General features: G+C 42.5%; 1 long non-coding RNA gene across 1 annotated transcript; it reads left to right on the top strand.

The window, feature by feature from the left end:
- Window positions 1-252: 252 nt before the first annotated feature.
- Window positions 253-19,460, top strand: LOC111096852. The gene is made up of 3 exons (XR_005361551.1): window positions 253-298; window positions 14,387-14,430; window positions 18,705-19,460. It is a non-coding gene; the product is annotated as an uncharacterized LOC111096852 (long non-coding RNA).
- The last annotated feature ends 898 nt before the right edge of the window (window positions 19,461-20,358 follow it).

The following is a 20,358-nucleotide window of genomic DNA, read 5'->3' as shown; positions in this document are numbered from 1 at the left end:
ATTAGCTAGATGACAAGCCTTTTTTACATGACTTTTGTGCCCAGTTTGTAATAAAGGCTGTTGAAATATTACATAAAAAGAACCTGCTCTGAACACCGAATTCTGCATTTATTTATTGTCTTTTATGTCCAAAGCACTGATAGTTTGTGGGCCTGTTCAGTTTGCAGAGTGATTTATCATGCAATGTGTCTTATTTGATCCTTACAACAATCCAGAGGGATAAGTAGGGCAAATCCCACTACTTCTATTTTGCAGATGAGACGACAGAGATTCACCAGGGTCAGGAGACTCGTCCAAGGTAGGAGAATCAAGCCTTGGCTTAGACTTAGATTTGCAGTCAGTCTACTTTCCACAACGTCACACAGCTTCTATACGTTAGTGCCTTTCTTTGACTAGTCTTGATTAATACTCCTTATGTAACGAGACTTGATTTATGTAATGAATAATTATTTTCTTAAAGAGTATTTATTTATTCATTCATTCATTCATTCATTCATTCATGAGAGACACGGAGAGAGGCAGAGACACAGGCAAAGGGAGAAGCAGTCTCCCTACGTGGACCCCAATGTGGTACTCGATCCCAGGACCCCAAAATCACGACCTGAGCCAAAGGCAGATGCTCAACCACTGAGCCACCCAGGCGTCCATGTAATGAGTAATTATCACTATATATTTATAATTATTATAATATATAAAAATAATTATAAATTTTAATATTTAAAAATTATATATAATAATTATTAATATATAATTACTAACATATGTATTTAGTATCATCTCTCTAGCTACCTATACAAAGGGGGCTATATAAAACAAAGTATAGAAGCAATTGCATTTTATTTTCAAATGCAAAAACAAACTTTTCATTAAAAATTGTGATGAGAAAGCATCGGCTGAAGCTTAATTTTATGGTAATGCTCATGCACATATTACGAAACACGCAGGAAGACTCTCTAGCTAAACGCCCTAAGTTTCTTCAGAAATCACTTCCAGTCGTTGCTTGAATTGGGCCAGTGACTTATTTCTGCGCATAAACAACGTGCAGGGCTAATTGTTTGCGTAACATAAAATGTTCTCAAGTTGTCTTTGGCCAATGGACTGAGAACAAGGAGCCTGACTGACATTCCACAGATCTAAATAATAATTTGATGGTTAGCTCATTACAGGGAATGTGGTAGTGTAGAACAACTATAGTACATCTATTCTGGAATTTTAGGGTTTCTACAGAATCCATCCATGATTTGTTTATGATGTAGAGATGATTGACTCTGTCAGTTACTAATAAATGGTAAATAAAAAAGTAACCTGTGATATTAAAGTACTACATTAGCTACATTGTGATTAAATTACAGTAACACCACCAGCTATAAACCTTTATAGAATCTTCTCAACCATGCAGTAATTCTCCTAACTATACTATTATGTAGAGCACAAATATTTCTTTGTAAGTCCAAAGCAATACATCAGGGAAGCGTTTACTGCTGAAGCTAGATTGAGAGTAAATGCATCTTGGGTTGCTATGAATAAAAGCTCTAGCTTCTCATTACTTTATGACAAGACACAGAAATTCACTTTACTTTTCATTTAAGCTTTTCGGCTTCCGTTTATAGATGTATGCCTTCACGCTTTTATTCCCTTCTTGCTTCAGCCGTACGTAATAAATGATTATAAATTTTCACATTTGACCACCTCTCTGCTAGTCTCATGCTTAATGCACAAAGTTAGGAAGCCGCAGGTAAAATTTCACAAACACTTTTATTTATGATGTTGTCCTTGGTAACGGAAATTTCAATGTACTGAAATGAAAAGTATGATTAAAGGGATACGACATCCCGACAAGGATAGTAGAGGGCAGCCTTCTATTTCCTACTGAAAATATATAATACTTTTTTGACATCAATTTCATAGAGAATAGACATGGGTTCGTCGTGGAAAAAAAAGACACAAACATGTTTCTAACTTCAGTCTTCTTGAATTTTCACTTTTATAACTTACATTAGAAATATCTTACCTTGCACTGATGAGCTCTCGATGTGAAAAAATATCTTAGTATTAAATCACTATCATTGAAATTTAATATCAAGGACTGAACAGAAATTGAGGAAAAAATGAAATTTGGAATGAAAGAATTCTTTTTTCTGGAAGGTAAATATATGTAGAAAAGTTCTGATTTTTTTTTTTCTCCCATTTTACTTCAGTAACTGATTTTGTTATTTTAAATCTCTACGAGGCGGACAAATTGGAAAAGTTAGACACATTCGTAAAGAAACATAGCCTCTTGCGTAATTTCCCCAAAATTACCATCATGCAAACAAAGTGCAGGGCAAGTGTGTCTCCTTATTATAACAATAATATTTGAGTGCTTGAGGCTGTGCATTCGCCTTTTCCTATGACTTCAGGGAAGAAAGAAACTAAATGATTGGTAGAACTTCCTCGCTTCTCAAATTAAATTCTGCTCCTCAAAAGTGCAGTTTCTGTGCCTGGAAATTAGAATTGCTTCAGACCCGCTGGTTTCACCCACAGTCTTACTCTGGTCTCCAGCCAGTTAATAAAATGTGTTATCAGTAGATTTGAGTTCAAGGATCATTATAACTCCTTCAGCCTTGTGCTGCCACAGCAGGCGTGAGAGCTATTTCCTACTCAATGAAGGAAGATATAACATCTTGATTTCAGATCTCCGGAAATAAGATATTGTGGAGATCTTAAAATATATATCCTCTTGATTTCGTATCTATGGAAATAAGAAACTGGAAACTTACTTTGAATAGCTGCAGATTCAGCCAGAGAGGTGGGCAATCTCTGGGCCTTCCAAACTGGGTTATCTTTAGGATAGTCCATGTCTGTAGCTTAAGTGTCAACCATTCGCTCTGGACGTGTCTACTGAGTCTCCAGGTTGTGCGGGGCACCGTACTAAGCCCAGGAAACGGGGGAAGACCCACAGAAAGACATCAGGCATAGCTCTTGTCGTCCAGCAGCTTACAGTGTGGCAAGAAGATAAGACTTGCACGCAAATAACTAAAATTACAAGTCAGCAAATAATCAGAGCCATATGAGCAGCGAGGTAAATTCCATGAAATTACGTCGCGTTGGAAGGGCCTGAGCGTAAATGGCATCTGGTAGTTGCAGGGAGTTTGGGTGGTCTGCTCATCGGTCTTGGTTCATGGCTCGGGCAGAGGTCAGTTATTCAGTAGATTTGAGTGCTGCCAGTTAAGGACCAAGCGCTAAAGACCCTACGGAGTCCCTGATGCCACAGACAGATCCAAAGCACAGACAGCAGAGGAGAGGGTAAGGCAGGGGAGAGGGATGATGGGTCCGGAGAATGGAAGGTGAGGCAAGACCCTGAGCACCCACAGCATCAAATGCTCAGTGCTCTTTACCTTAAGACACAGGACGTGTCGAAGAAATCCTTGAAAGGTACCTTTGGGTTTTGAGTTAAGAAAAAGTATTTTAGAAGCCAAGGCAGAGGGCTTGTGATACAACGCATGTCCACAGTCATTACATTTTTCAGAAAGTATTCTACTGCTCCTTGGACTAAAAACAAAACAAAACAAAAAATCGAGTCTGTGCAGCATTTCAACAACCTCACAGCTTTCTTCAATAACTGTTCCTACAAATACTTTCTGACAGCTTTCATTTGTTGCCCTGCTATTGCAGAACCCTGAAAAATATATTATGTCTCATGTCAGTTATAAAAATAACACCACAAATTATAACCAAAACAAAATTACCCGGTAATTATCATTTAGATGTCCATTTGAATCCTTTTCAGAGTTACTGTTACTTTAGTCTGCTATTATGAGCCAGACAATTTAATACAAGGCACACTAGAGGGGTTTATTTAAATCTTACTCCTTTACCATGTGCTACAATAATATCTGAAATCTACCTTTCTGAGCACTCTGTGAGTGCCTTAATCTCAAGAGCACTTCTAAATACATTCAATACTTACAGCCTTACGTTTGACAAAAATAGGCATGGTAAACATGTGGTGTCAATTATGGGAAAAAACCGAACAAAGGTTAGAGGAATAAGAACAGAGCTCACACTTTCTTTTAACTTGTTAATGTCTCTGACCCTTTTGTACAAAAAAAAAAAAAAAAAAAAAAAAATCACTTTAATCAACATTATATGCATTTCATTCTGGCCTTACCATTTAACAGCCTGTAAAAAATGTTTGGCTATCAATTATACACATCAAGTTGATATGCTGCAGGACTGGGGGTCATTTATGCTTGCAATTAAACCTGAGAGGGCTTGAGGAGACCCACATGGTTAGCAAGCCTTCTCTCTCTGCCCCACTCAGCCTCTTTGAAACTGCCAGTGATGAGGACGCTTCACTAAACTTACCCAAGACCTCTTTTCTCATCCTAGGAATTGAAAAGCCATGATCATAAGTATCGTGAGTTTCAAAGCTAGGGCCTTCTTTTCCAGTTTTGCACTATTCCCTCTCCCATTGTATTCACAAGCCATAGTTACACACACACACACACACACACACAGATGTTAGTCAAATAAATTTAAAAATTGATTCTTGACTTGCTTTGAGTTTCATCTGAAGCCAAAACAGTCATCCCAGTCTAACTATGGCCACGGATGTCTACAGGGCTGGAGTATGACATAGGGCAGCACACGTAAGTGCCCCATTTATAATCACGAGCCAGAGGAGGATGCACCAGAGGCCACATCACTGCTTACATCCTCTTCATCTTATAGGAAAGGTGATGGAATGTGCAATCTAAAATGACAAGAAGAGATTCTCAATTGAGTGGCCTTAAAATGGTGTGGCTTCAGACCCAACTCAACAGCTCAAAGTCTATGTTAAAAATGCACGAACGGAAGGAAAACTACCTTATATCCAGCAGTGTGCTAATTGATATTTTAAACAATGTTCATCCAAAGGCCAGGCTGGAGCTCCAAAGCAGATCAATATTTTACTTCTTTTATTGAACGTCATGAAGTCTTCCCTTCCCATCCTTCTCTCCAACCTCAGACTCAGATAAGAGGACCCATCCATCGGATTTCAAAGCAGATTTTAAAAGACACTCCTTCAACATTCCTTCATTCATTCAGCAAAGGTTTACTGAGTGTCTACCATGTATAAACACATGGTGGTTGGTGCTGGGGGATTTATTACTAATATATTTTGAATATATCCTGTATGTTGGAGTCAAATTCATCTTGATATGATACAGTACCTAATCCCAAAGGAACTCCCCCTTAGATTAGACAGTTCTAGAAATTAGGAAAAAATTACTCTGAATGCCAATTAGGAGCAGCCATCCAATCTCCAACTTACAGGAGGTGGGGGGGGGAGTGGTAAGAGAAGCTCTTGATGTTCTCAAGCATGTAAAGATCAAAATTACACTAAATTGACTAGTAAAGGACAATTTTCAAACGCCATGGCTTGGCTGATGCACAGAACATTAATGTCTGGAGACTGCTGGCTGTAAGGAGCATCTGTTTTAATTGCTGCATTTTTTACCATAACATTGACTCTGTGGTCTCTTCCTCTTTGTGTTAGCTTGTTATAATAAATAGTGGTGTGTATAGCAAGGGAAGGAGAGGAACATATAGAGATATCTTAGTGTTCTACTTTTTTATGATGTTAGCACCTTTGGCTTTGCTCCTAAAAGCATTTTTGTTCTCATGCTTGTTTTCAACATATTAATCTAATGAATAAACCATTTTTATTAGAGGGCTTTATATTGATGAATTGGAAATACTACTTCCCATCTGTAAGTCTAATTGTGTATACCCTATGAAGGTAAATGGCCGCATAGATCGATTTGCTATTAAAAATGGGTGTTTTGTTTATTTTAAGGGAGTTTTAAAGAATCATTTCTCTTATGGATTCAATTGTTTTTTTAAATATTTTTTTTAAATGCCAACAGAGAGGAATCTAATTGTCTCGTACAGTTATAATCTCCCAGTAATATCCTCATGGGCTTAAAATAGGTCTATATATCCCCCCAAAATGTTGAAGTAAATGAGAAAAACCAGCTCACAGATAAATTAGCATATCTATTCTCCAATTTAATACCATTTTTTTGATGTTCAAAATAGCTGAGATACCATAAAAGTTTAACCTCCAAACAAAATGTAGTCACAAATCCATTGATCAGATTTTATTACAAATAGTAATCCAAGGTTTCATGCAAAAAAAAAAAAAAAAAAAGATTGCAAATTGCCTACAAGTGAACTTGGAATATTTTATCTGTTTTTAAAAAGAGCTAAAAGGAATGAAGTCTAGGAGTCACTTTAAACACCTGAAAATATGTGGTCATTGAAACAAGGAAGTTTCTGGATTCTTCTTTCCACTCCAGGAGAGTTGGAGCATATGCCTGAGTTATTACAATGCATTGATCTGACTCCAACCTGAAGTTACTAAGGTTTTATAAGGCTGCAATAAAGCTTTCTTTGCATTAACCAGCCAAGCACATAAACATTTTAATGAACTGTTTTTACATGGTTCATTGGGCAGCTACCAGGCTACTATAATACAAATCACCTCTCCGCCACATCCAGCTTTCTCATGATGGTTGTACTTTTTCAGTTTACCAAATGCAAATTGAATATCATGGCTATGGAGCTTAATCAAATACTTGACTATTCGAGCATGAGAAATTCTCAGCCTGGAATTTGCTGTATTCGGAGACAGTCACTCAAAGGACTGAATCACAGAGAATTTCAACTCTTAAGCTTCCAGAACAAAAGTGAAATTTATCATGAAAGTCATGGAGGCCACTAAAAAATAAGCCCCTCAAAGTCACCACTCTGTTGAAATGGTTTAAGGCAATGAATGACAGTATTACCATGAGGAGCAAGTAGCTGAATCACCATTAATCATGAAGAGATGGGATCCCCAAACTGATATTTCTCTTAGTGACCCAAAGACTGGAATGAATTATTGAACTCAATACCGATGCAGATCAAATCTCCTCGGAATAATTAAGTATCATTACTGACAAACATTTGTGTGCATTCTAGTCAACACTTAAAGTAACACTAAATTATTAAATATTTATTATTTCTTCTGAGAGCTTTATGACACTGTATTTTTAAGATTAACCCAACACATAATTTAATAATGAATGCAAATTATAAATGAATATTTAACAAACCATACCACATTTTATGTCTTAACATTTCTTCTGCCACTGATATGACTGAATGAGAAATGGCCACATGATGAATTGTCCTGCTGCCTAATGCCCCAGTGAAAACAAGGTGTTTTCACCTTGATGTGGCCTTTAAAATAAATTAATTTGTTAACATTTAAAAATGCAGTATAACAGATGACATAAAACATTTATAAGACAGTTTATGAACCAACCAACCATGTTCTAATCCAATAATATTTATTAAAACATTTTATTTGGCTAATCATTTCATGGTCAAGATTTGGAAATGTTTGTTTTTCAAGTTGAGTCAAGGATTTAAACGCTACTAATGGTACCATAAAGATGTTATATGGTGTTAATATAACCCGAGTATTAAAAATATAATGAATTTGCTATTTATGAACCATAAAGTTTTACCTTACCCCCAGAATAAATTTTATATCATTACAGACCTATTAATACACCCTCTCTGTTTTTGCTCCTCCTAATTCCATCTACTACCTTCCCTAAGATATATTTGCAAGCCAAATTTATAAATATATGAAGATAAATCAGATTGATTTTTTTTTTTTACTCTGGAAAATATGTTTGTATTGAGCACAGAGTAGGAAGTGGTTCTTTTTCACTTTAAATTTTATGGTTATCACCTTAGTGTTTCTGAATTAGCCAGGAACCGCTGCATATATTAAGAAGACATGGGTCAGATAAGCAAATTCCCTGTAGGAGAAGTTTCAGCTCCTCCGCTAAATTAAAACCTTGAAGGAGGGCTTTCTGTTATTGAAAAATTAAAGGATCTCAGACTTCAACTATGCATACCATTGGATGCTATGATTCAGGGACTATAACACAGAGGAAATCCTAGTTATTAAAATGTTTATGCATATAAACATATTTGCCAGTAAAACATTGGCAACAACCCCAAAATATGAGCTATGGGGTAACTCTGGGCCACCTCCTGGACAGAATATTATACATCCATTAAAAACCTTGTCTGTGGAGGTGCCTGGCTCCGTCGGTAGAGTGTAAGACTCCTGATCTCAGGGTCGTGAGTTCGAGCCCCATGTTGGGTATAGAGATTACTTAGAAATAAAATCTTTAAAACAAACAAGACCTTGTCTCTGTATCATATTTAAGACCGTTGCAAGTGCTATGCATAAAATAGAATGCTAAGTGGGGGAAAGGCAGGATGCAAAATTGAGTCTGGTGCCTGAGCAGAACTATATCAAAGTAAAACAAAATCCTAAAATAAGAAAATTACACTACAGGCAGAAAGTATGAGCAGTTACTTTTATTTATTTTTTCATCAAGAAATAATGTAAGTAGTATGTGAAGTCTTTAAAACAAAATATTTTCTTTAATGAAGTAAGGAGTTTGGGGCACATGGGTGGCTCGGTCAGTTAAGTGTTGGGACTCTTGATTTTGGCTCAGGTCATGATCTCAGGGTCATGAGATCAAGCCCTCGGCAGGCTCTGCTCTGGGCATGAGCCCGCTTGAAATTCTCTCCCCCGCCCCCGCTCATGAGCATGTGCTTGCTTTCTTTCTTAATGAAATAAAAGATGATAAAATAATAAAATTCAGTAAGGAGTTTGAATTAATACTGCTAGTTGATATGTATCTTCCTTCTCCTTCCCCAGTATTTGGAAATAATCTGGACTTAGTCATGGTGTTTATATGTTACTGCTCTGAGTTCTTTCATTATTATTACTATTTTTAAAGATTTTATTTATTTATTCATGAAAGACACACAGAGAGAGGCAGAGACAAGGGGCAGAGGGAGAAGCAGGCTCCCTGCGGGACTCGATTCCAGGACCCTGGGGTCACGCCCCAAGCTGAAGGCAGCCGCTCAACCCCTGAGCCTCCCACTGCCCCTTAGTTCATTATTATTATACATAATCATCATTTGTCCCAAAACAAGTCACTCTAATACAGAGGATGGTAGATTAGTTGGAAAGATGTCATAATAAGGATCTTAATTGCCTTGAAATTGTTTGTTTTAAAGATTTTATTTATTCATGAGAGACACAGAGAGAGAGGCAGAGACACAAGCAGAGGGAGAAGCAAGCTCCATGCAGGGAGCCCGACGTGGAACTCGATCCCGGGTCTCCAGGATCAGGCCCTAGGCTGAAGGCAGATGCTCAACCGCTGAGCCACCAGGCGTCCCCAACCCTGAAACTGTTAATATCAAGACCACATTCACTGACCATTTGGTTCTTCCTTTTCTGTAGCCGCTCTTTACTGCCTTTCCGCCCTCACTCCAGATCTTTTTCATTTTTTTCTGCAAAGCTCAGGGCTGGAACTGCGGTTCCAAGTGATTTTTCAACTTACGTCATCTTTCTTCAAGGCTTTTCTCAGGTTCACCCCATCCGTATGTACGATAAAGGTTTCCCTCAGCTTAAACAGGAACGGACAGAGTGGGGGCTGAAGGGAAGGAAGGATCCAGGTATTTCTCAGAGTTGTCTTCCTTTTTTTTTTGTAGGTGGCTGTTTTATTTAAGTCCAGGATAGTTAACACAGTGTCCTATCAGTTTCGGGTGTACAATACAGTGACGCAGCACTTCCGGACATCACCCACTGCTCATCACAAGTGCACCCCTTAATCTCCATCCTCTATTTATCCATTCCCCCTGACTCTGCCCGCCTCTCAGAGTTTCCTTACACAGGAGACAGGAGACGCAGATGCTTGCTGTGCTGGTGAACTTTTAGAACCACCGCACTGTTCGGGCTCTGAGTAAATATAAAGGCAACAGAGACTTTGGGGGATTCTTGTGAAGATTCAGGGAGGCGAGACAGGCAAAGCACTCAGTGCAAGGCTGGCTGCCTAGTACGTGCTCAGTACGTTTCAGCCAGCACCTTCTGCGCAACCACTACCCGGCTGCAGCAGCTGCAGTTTTCTTCTTGCCAGCAGGATCAAAAAGGCAATCCCAGGCTCATCCCCAAGTGCTCGAGTTTTTGCTGATTCTTTATACCGTCAATTTATTTTCTCTTTAAAGTTCAAACCACTTTAACAATGGAATTCCGCACCTTAAAAAGCAGGCTAACGAGCAGATTTTAACAAGTACAATTCCCAAAGGTTGGGTCCTTTTTCCAGAAGTGTTTATAAAGTGGGTAAGCAAAGGCAATAGATAAAAATCAGAACAAAATATCTGTTCTCATTATATTTAGGAAGACCCAGGGCTAGGTCTACTCATGACTTGGGTAGTCAGAGGTCTGGATGACATCCAGCTCCCTCCCTCTCTCCCTCAAGAGAAGGAGCACCACGTGTGTATCAGAAGTGCTGCATCTTGGTCTTACTTGCTGCGCTTCGGTAACCGCACCTGATCTCCTGGTGTTACGACCTCCTGAGGTTTCTCATCCAGGATTTGTGTCTCACCTCGCTGTAGAGCCACACGGGAACCAGGGCAAGGTTTGGCAAAAGAGATTTCCCTGTGAATGCCTGCCCTAGGGAACTCATCAAGTTCAAAGTGGGCACAGGGCCCAGCAGAGGGGGGCCTAGGTCTGTCCGCCCTCAGTTGTGGAAGTCACCCCAGGACGGTGTCGATCCCCGATGTGAGGGCCGGATTGAACACACGTTTCTTGGCTGTCTCAGAAGCCACCTAGGGAGTGGAAATGGGAAGCAAACTCAGCACCCCCGCCCCTGCCACCCCACCCTCCAGCCCATCAGCAAACTTTCTGAGCGTTTTTCACCTATCCTTGAATGTGGCCATCCCCTCTTATAGTCAGCCTGGAGCACGTATAAAGAGGAAGCCACCAACTCGTATAAAAAGCCTTTATAAGCATCTTTACAGTTGCCTCTCTCCTTCCAAGCCCACTCCCAGCTCACCCCCTGGGGTGGTGGCCACACGCTTGCTGCCCTATAAACATCAAACATCTTCCACTTGTGATTTTTATGCCAAATCATAACGGCGATCGGAACGCTCGAGTACTCTGTTTCGTTCTAGATGTTGCCTCGCCTCCTCTAACCTGTATTCAGTGATGGTTTTTCTGTTTTTCCGAGTAAGAGGAAGAAGAGAGGAGGACCGTCACATGCATACCGCAGGGCCCTGGGCAAGGGCACAGTGAGTGTCACCTGGAGACTCGGTTCCTTTGGCTCTTGGACAGCGGGTCCACAGGCAAAGCACCGCACGGCCGCTCCGAAGCAGCAGCAGTGCACGAGCTCTGCCTTTCTACGTGTAACTCCAGGAGCAGGGAGACACAAAACCAATTCCCCCCAGAGGTACAGACAAAGAAGAGCACCCTCCCAGAGGAGCCTGATGATAAGTGGCCGCGGAGAGCATCACTGTGATCAGTCAGAGAGGCAGGCGAGTTATTAGCTTAGCCCTGAACCTCCTACTTAATGTAGGACCAGTGGTGATGGTTAACAGACCCTAGCTGCGGTGACAAGCCTGGGACCTGCTCGAGGAAATCCAATTGAAAAGCAGCCAAGAGGAACAACAAGCTAGAAACAGATGTTCCAGCTACCAGGATGTGCGCGCATTTAACCTGAATATGGGGTTGGGGTGGATAGGAGGATTCGTGTCTAAATATAGTGATTTCACCTCTTCCCCCACATAGATATTGTCAAGTTCAATTTTAGCCATCCACATTAGTTTTGCCAAAATTTTCAGCAATTTCTTTAAAATAAGAAGATGTCAAAATCATAACAGCTATTAAGGGAATTCAGGGTATGTGATTTATCTGCCAAGTTTTACTAAAACATTTCAGCTAAATCACACATCCTTAAATTCCAGTCTCCTAGTAATTGGAAATTATCTTTAAACAAGAAAAAAAAAAAGCTGCCCCAATGAAATTCAAACAGTTCATGTAATTATTGGATGTCATGTTACCACTTGGGTAAACTCACATTAAGAGAGTTCTATTTTCAGCAGTCCTCTTTAGCCACTTCTGGTTACTAAATAGGGGAGTTTATGTTGATAGAGGTGTGATCACCGTGCAGAAAGTAGAGCCCAAGCTTGACAAAATCGGTTAATTAGATTTGAACGAGAGTTGAGTCCTCTGAACCATGGCAATATGTCATGTACATTAGGAAGCATTCTCCTTCATGTCAACGCAGTTCTGGTTTTCTCTAATGGGCTTTATAAGAGGAGAGAGACCATCTCTCTGTTGATTTTTCTGAAGAAAAAAAATCAATACTCGCAGTAGATTTTAAGCAGATCTAATGTAGCACAGCAATATGGTCATATGAAGATAAACATACGTAAAGGATTCTAAAATGTGAATTAATGCATGCCACACTAAGGCCAGATCTTACCCCAAATTCACGTTGTCATGTGTATCTAAGGCCAAGAGTAGCTACGGACTGTGTTCTCCAGCAGCACTTCATTTTTTATTGGTCGGTTTTAATCTGGTACATTTTTGGGGTCACCGAATTCTTATTTGCTTTAGAATGCCCGATTATATCATCCTGTAAAGGAGAAAAGAACGTGAGCCGTCGTTCTGTGTGGAAATTTATTGAAGGTATTTATGAAGAGGGTGATCCTGAGGAATGCAAGCTTTTAAAATCCAAGAACAGCAGCAAAAATAAATTAATCAGGAATTCATCACTAATTTATACATGAATCACTTACAAGGAAGGTAAAATGGTTCAGTAAATTATGGATTTACAAATAAACTTGATTCTAGGGCCTTGAAAAAAAAAAACTTTGATTGGAATATAGATCCATTTTTCCTGAAATACAATTTTTACTTCAACTTCAGAGAAAAGGGACATTAAAAACCAAACCCCCTCTATGAAAATTCAAGGGGAACTGTTTTCTGATAACAGAAGAAATCGATGGCAATGGTTCACGGGACCCATCTGCTCTCCACAAACTCAGGGGTGGGACCCGTCTATCGTGTTTCCAACTCATTCTCATGAATTCTAAATTGTCAACACCTAAGGTTAATGATACCTGTCTTTTTGCTGTCATAAACAGTTAGGGCGGTTTAGCAAGAGATAAATCATCCTCAACAGAGGGTTGTGCTATTGTTCTCTTCAAACAAAGGAAAAAGCTTATTTCTATATAAATCTTAGACACTGTTGTAAGAGAATAGACTTATTTTCTTTCTTTTATACTCCAATGAAATTCTTAGTCTACAACACATTTCTTTCTTGATCTGGAACATCATTTAAAAAAAAAAAAGTTTGGAGAGTAATAATGAAGAGTTTCTATGCATGATGGATCACTCTAATCTCCAAATACGCACTGATTTTTTTTGCACAGTAGGAAAGCCAACCATCCTTTCGATCATGAGATAACCAGTGCCGTGATCTGAAACATCCTCCATTCAATCGCGGACCATACTTTTAGCTATTAAATAAATACACAGTGATGAAGAGGGGTTGGGGGGGATAAGAACGTTACCAAGAACAGCCAACAAGTTCATCTGGCAATAACTGCATATGAACAAAAATTTCTTTTAGTGAAAAATATCAAAGAAAATACACACTACTTTTTTCACCCTTCCAAATCTTAAATAATTTGGAAAATTATTGGAAATATAATTGGAACTATATTGGAAATATTGGAAATATAAAAAAATAATTTGGAAAATATGCCGCATATAATTCAGCAAGCACACTACTAATTTGAGAATGCAGTCATTAACACTATCCTGTAAGGTCGGACGTATTTTGTGTTGTATGTTTTTCATATGCACGAAGTATACATATAATATTAGGGTAATAAACATATCAGGTACTCCCTTATTATTTCATTTAAATGAAATAAGGCCAAGAGCTTAGCAACCAAATAACACAACGTGCTTAGAGAGGACTTTACAATTTTAATAGAGAATGTCCTCGAGTGAGGCACAGTGGTGACACAGCCAGAGATGGTGGCAGTGGTCATGCTACGAATATGTTGTAATGAAAAATATATCACACCCTAAGAAGTTTGCCAAAAATAGCAAATGAAAACGTACCTATGATAAGATGAATGGCTTTTCCCCTACGAGCCCTCCACTCAGCTCTCCCTGCCACACACACCCACCCCCCTACCCCTCTGGGGCGCTCTATTATCAGTATGGCACAGATGCTTAACCAGCTCCGTGAACTAGTAGCCTGCCTCTTCTCCTTGGCCCAGCCCTCCGCACACCAACACGCGGACTTAGCCACACGCACATCACAAGTTCTTCCAATCCACGTCTTTGCCTTACATGTTTCCATCCTTGCCAGACATGGGGACAAAAAGTTTATTTGCTGCCTAATCTTAGCCAGCAAACAAAACCCAGCTCTTTGGGTGGCTGCCTAAGCCTGTATTGCTGGGTTCACACGTTTTTGTTTTTCAGGATGACGTAAATCAAAGAGTGTTACCAACTCATTTTGCAAACAGGTAAGCCAAGTTCCAGAGCAGTGACCCATGCCCAGCGCCACAAAGCTGGCCAGTGACAAGGCTGGATCAGAATCCAGGGCTCTGTGTGTCTCCTGCTTCACTCAGTCTTCTTTTTGTCACCTCTGGCCTCAAGGAGTTGGTTGGCCTGGGTGGAAGTGGCAGTTATGAGGTTTTAACAGATTTCCTTTCTGCGGCCCAAAGTCCCCACCCCGTGAATACCTCATGTGGCAGCTTTACGGTGGGAGTTAGCAAGTCCAGGGTGCAGTCGTGTCTCAAGCAGCTGGAGTCTCCATTTCTGGGTGTGTTCTACAAAAGGCAAACCAGTAACTATTGCATTATATTCCACAATGACTCAATGGCAACTCATTCAGCCCACGAAGATTTATGGAGCCCCCAGCAGTGCTAGGCGCTGGGGTAAGGACACAGGGCCAACCAGCTAGCCTTGGTCACTGGCTGAGGCAGAGAAGTGAACTGACCACCATTCAATCTGCCAGAGATCAGCTGCTATGGAAGTAGGGGCACCTGACCCGGGCTAGGGGTCCAGCGAGGCCTCCTGGAGGGAGCTGAGCTAACGGCTTGGAAGGGTGCATGGGAATCAGCCACAGGGTATTACTATGCATAGTAGGAATATTCTTTCATTCTTTTCACCTCATTTTATTCTCATCATGATACTCCTGAAGGGTAGGCAGGACAGGCATTGATTTCACTTAAAAAAACAAATCCAGGCTAAACAGAATAATGGGCTTAAGGGTGGCCAGTAGTACAGCTGGGCGGGGAGCCGGGTGCATGATGAGCTCCCAGGAGCATGTTCTTTCTACGAGTCTACATTCTCCTAAAGCATCTTGAGAGCTGGAGCCACTTCTCACCGAAAACAACAGGGATGGGGGCACTTGGGTGGCTTAGTCGGTTGAGCATCCGACTTCTGGTTTCAGCTCAGGTCGTGACCTCAGGGTCATGGGACGGAGCCCCATGTCGGCCTCTGTGCTCAGGATGGAGTCTGCTTGAGGTTCTCTCTCTCCTTCTCCCTCTGTCCATCCCTCCTCTCACGAGGCATGTACTCTCTCTCTCTCAATACATACATACATGAATAAATGCAATCTTTAAAAAAACAAATCTGGGATGAGGGTCCACCTCCACACTCCAGAGCCCACTTTCCTGTGTTCTTGGTCTACTTGGAGAGATGGCATCCTAGTTGGTACAAAGGAGCCGACTTACAGCCAAATCGTGTCCCGCCAGGCCTCAGAGAAGGTGACCCTGCCCAAGAAGGACCCCAGGCCAGATCTAGGATCTCAGTGCCTGCAAAGCTGCCCACCCTGCCCCCCGCCCCCACCAGAGGGCAACCTGCAAACCAGAGCTGCCCAACAGCTCAGGGCCCTGTACTGAGCCACTTCTGGAGGCTCTATCTGCTGGTTCGCTCCCTTTTCTTTTTCCCCTTGGCCTTCCCCACCCTAAATGCATAGCCTAAAAACCCCCTTTGCTTCCCCATTCCCTCCACAAACACACACACACACACACACACACACACACATTTCTAGCCTTCACCCCACTTCCCATCTCTTGTGGTGATTCTAAGCCACTCCACGGTCATCCTTTAGGTCAGGAGTTACCACGGCATTTCCAGAAACTAGAAGGCACTGCCGATGCCGAGACGCTACATGTGCTGTTCATTTCAGCCCTAGGGGAATACTTTTGCATTTTTTCTCTTATTTGGAGCTTTTCAACCAGTAAGCCTAATACTTTTGATTTCTATGTGTATCATCATAAAATACCCACTGTCCAAAAGTCTTTCTATGTTATGGGCTGTTTATCCCTCTCCTTTTACAGTTTTCTGCATTTTCCAAAAGTTCTATGATGATATGTTGTTTTTAAAAACATGGGGGGGGGGAGCTTAAAATATTCAAGTATTCCCACATAGGAATATATTATTATTATTAAGAATTTTCTGTAAGTGGTAGCTATGCATGTCTGGTTTTTCTTTATTTCACTAGAATTCACATGTATTGCTTTTGGACGTGTACACTGAGGCCAATCCTAGACAATTTTTGAGTGATGAGGAGCAGCTCCAAAATAGTAAACATAATGAGTGCCTATAGGGTGAAAGCATTTTTAGAAAACCCATTAAGAAGCAAAGATAGAAAAAACAGATAGAAACGGTGCCTACCTTTCCCACCAGTCTCCACCTTCATTGGATGTTGGCAACCCGTGGACTCCAGCCCTCACGGACCATGTCTTTAAAGTCCACACTATTGTCTGCATTACCTATACAGATACAACACCTACTATTCCTGAAATGGTCTAAGAAATATGGGAAACAAAGACTTTTTTTTTTCCCCCCAAAGACTGTTATGTCAAAATGTATTTGTCTATTCTCCCACTGGTTTATTTCATGCTGTGTAGACTACTACATTTTTCATAGTTGAGAGAGCCAGAAACAAAGAAAGAGAAATTATGGTCAAATTATGGCATCATACCATTAACGTGCAGCGATAGTTGCTGCTAGTGTACGATTACTACTTTTCATATGATTTTCACTTTTCATCCTCTTGTAAAATGCTGTGAATTTACTGCTGAGCCTGTGTACTGCTACTCTCCTAAAGAGAAAATTACTTCTTTTAGAGGATCTGCTTGCACAAGCGTAAAATCTTTGCAGCTCTCGGGAGCTGCAAGAGAACCACATCGGACTTTAATATGCTGAGCTGGCTCTTTTGAGTTACCTGTTCAGAGAACTTTGGGCAGGGGTTTTTGCAGCATGTCGCTTTCTTTACGTTTTTGTCCACTCACATCCTCGAGTGTCTTACCGAGTACCTCCTAAATGCAGTTGACCTTCCCAGATGCCGTGAGGGACACCCAGATGACTCACATAGGGTCCTTGCAATAGAGAAGCTTGTCAGCTCACTGGGGACGGGGCAGAGAAAAGCCACAACTAATGAGCGGGCAGGAAGGACATTCCAAGCAGAGGAATGGACAAGCGCAAAGACCCCGAGGAAGACATGAGCATGAAGGTCAAACGTGCTAGAAAGGAGGAGAGAGGAGAATGGAGAAGTGGGAGCAGGTGAGATCTTGTAAGAGAGGGGCACTTGAATTTTATCCTGAGTATGATGAGAAGCCATTTGAAAGCTTTGAGCAAGGGAATGAGGATATCTGACCTTGTTTTTTGTTTTAACGATCCCTCCAGCTCTGAGAAGGATAGGTCATAGGCGGCTAAGAGAGAAGCAAGGTCTGCAGAGGTGGAGGCTAGAGAAGATGGTGGCCCGGACTAGGGTGGGTGGCCATGCGAAGGGCACTGAGACTCCCAGAGACAGAAGTCAGAGCAGAGAGAACCAGGCTGTTCACCCACCAACAGCGCCCTGGATTATTCGGAGGCATTCTGGAAGGGCCCCGTATATACACAATGAATGAGCGCATGGCTGGCTGAGGAGAATCGCTCCCTGGAATAACTCCCACATTGGAGATGAGGAAACCCATTCTAGGCTCAAGGGTCTCTGAGAGGCCACATTGATTTTAGACTTACCTAGATCAGCTCCACCTGACAATCTTTTCTTCCACCTCGAGATTTTCACGTGTCCCAACAGATGTGCTCCGTGGCTCCAAAAGAGAATGACTTCTGGCCGAGGGAGATCAAGGAAGCCAATTAATATCAGAGCCAAAATCCCCCATTCACTAGCATCCTCTAAAAGTAGCAATAATTGGGGCTTTTGTGTGCTTCCGAGAAAGTTCTACGATGCATTTAAAGATCGTTGTGGTAGTTGTCTGTTCTTAAAATGTTTGTTGAAATACAAAAACTGTCAGCATCGGTGCTTCTCAACCCTGGCTGCATATAGCAGGTGCTTGAGGAGCTTTTAAAATATACTCTCGCCCAGGCCCCACCCCAGGCAGATGCCATCAGAATCTCCGGCATGAGGCCCAGGCAGCCATCGGTTTTTAAAAGCTCCCAGGTGATTGTCATGTGCGTCAGAAGCACTGCCCTAGGTGAAGTGAGTCACTTTCCTATCTGCCCTTCACCACAGGACATGAGCAATCCTGTGGACAGGCTACCGATGACACAACGTTCAGCCTCCTTCATGAGGTTGACACGCACCCTCCCCTCCTGAGCACTTGCAAAAACTGCTCGCAAAGCTTAGGATACAAATACATTAATCAACTTTAGGCCTAGGAGTGGGCAGACAGCCCAAACCTCTGGGAATCCTGCCTCCCCTGTGCCTTCCCTCCTTCCTTCCTTTTCCTCCTGCTCCTTCTCTTCTTCTCATCCTGGTTGTCTTTCCACTCTCTCCCAGCAGGCCTCCGGGACACCTGCTGTGACATCGCAGACAAGGCCAGCTACCCTGGAGGCTTGCGGCTGCAGACCTCTGACCTGAAGAGGAGGTCTGGATAGAAAGTAAAGCTTCTCAAGAGGCCAGAGCATATATAAAAGTCTTGCTTTGCTGAATATGTGCTTTGCTGCTTTGAAAGCAAGTCTGGCAGTTCTTTAGAAGGTTAAACATGGGAGTTATCATATGGCCCAGCAATTCCACTCATAGATAGATTGATGATAGATAGATGATAGATTTAGATTGATAGATTGATAGATCTTTGTATCTATACAAACACACACACATATATGAGAAATAAAAGTGTACCTGCACAGAAACATGTATACCAATATACATAGCAGCAATATTCATAAGAGCCAAAAAAGTGGAAACAATTCAATGTCCCTCAGCAGGTGAATGGATAAATAAAATGTGGTCTAAGCATTCCGTGGGATGCCGTTCTTCCCTGAAAGGAAGGGGGTACCGACACATGCACAATTTGGGTGAATAGACAACACTAAGTGAGAGAAGCCAGGAACAAGATGCCACGTATTGTCTGATTCTACTCACGTGAAATATGCAGAAGACGTGCATCCACAGAGGCGGAGAGAAGCTGGTGATGGCCAGGCCGGGGGGCGGGCGCTCCCCGGTCGGCCCTTTTGGGGCGATGAAAACATTCTGGTTCCGTGGTGACGGCTGCACAGCTCTGCGGATCCGCTGTAGGAACAGGGACGTGTGTCTAAGTGGGCCGACTCTATGCCGTGTGCATCATCTCAATAAAACGGTTAGAAATAAAAATAGTGTACTTCGACAGGGGCAAGCTGTGAGTGCTAAGACGACCATGCTTTTATTTTGTATTTAAGGATTTTATTTATTCCTTTTTTTTTAAGATTTATTCATTCATGAGAGACACAGAGGCAGAGACATAGGCAGAGGGAGAAGCAGGCTCCATGCTGGGAGCCCGACGTGGGACTCATCCCAGGTCTCCAGGGTCACGCCCTGGGCCAAAGGCAGGCGCTAAACCTCTGAGCCACCCATAAATAGGGATCCCTATTTATTTATTCTGAGACACAGAGAGAGAGGCCGAGCCCCAGGCCGAGGGAGGCGCAGGCCCCACGCAGGAGCCCGATGGGGGCTCGATCCGGGACCCGGGTCACAGCCTGGGCCGCAGAGAGACGCTCCACGCAGCCCCCCGCGCTCACGACCATGTGTCTAAACTGCCATGTAGACCCCCAGGGAGTGTCCCTATTCTCCGTAGAATATTCTAGCCCGAGAGGCCGTCTGCTGCACCGGGGGCCGGGGGAGGGGGGGGTACCCACTGCGCCCGCCCTGCGCTCCCGGCCCAGGCGCCCTCCATCCCCGCCACCACCGTCCGCTCCCAGTCCCGCCACTGTCCTGTCCGCCGCCTCGCCTCGCGCCCAAGTACACGAGGGCGAGGGCGCCGGCTTTTCCACGAGAGCTGGGAGGCCGACCCCGCAGGCCCCCCAGCCCACCGCCCCCCCCCAGCTCCCCTGCATCCCAGCCCACTCCCACCCGAGCCCCCAGGCATCCCAGCACCTCCCCCAGCATCACCCCCAGCCCCCCGGCATCCCAGCACCCCCCCCAAACCCCCCGGCATCCCAGGCCATGCCCCCCAGCA

The sequence above is a fragment of the Canis lupus genome, chromosome 7 (genome assembly GCF_011100685.1).
Source record: "Canis lupus familiaris isolate Mischka breed German Shepherd chromosome 7, alternate assembly UU_Cfam_GSD_1.0, whole genome shotgun sequence".
NCBI lineage: Eukaryota > Metazoa > Chordata > Mammalia > Carnivora > Canidae > Canis > Canis lupus.
The sequence above is the reverse complement of the archived record's forward strand: the minus strand, read 5'-3'. Positions and strand labels throughout refer to the sequence as shown.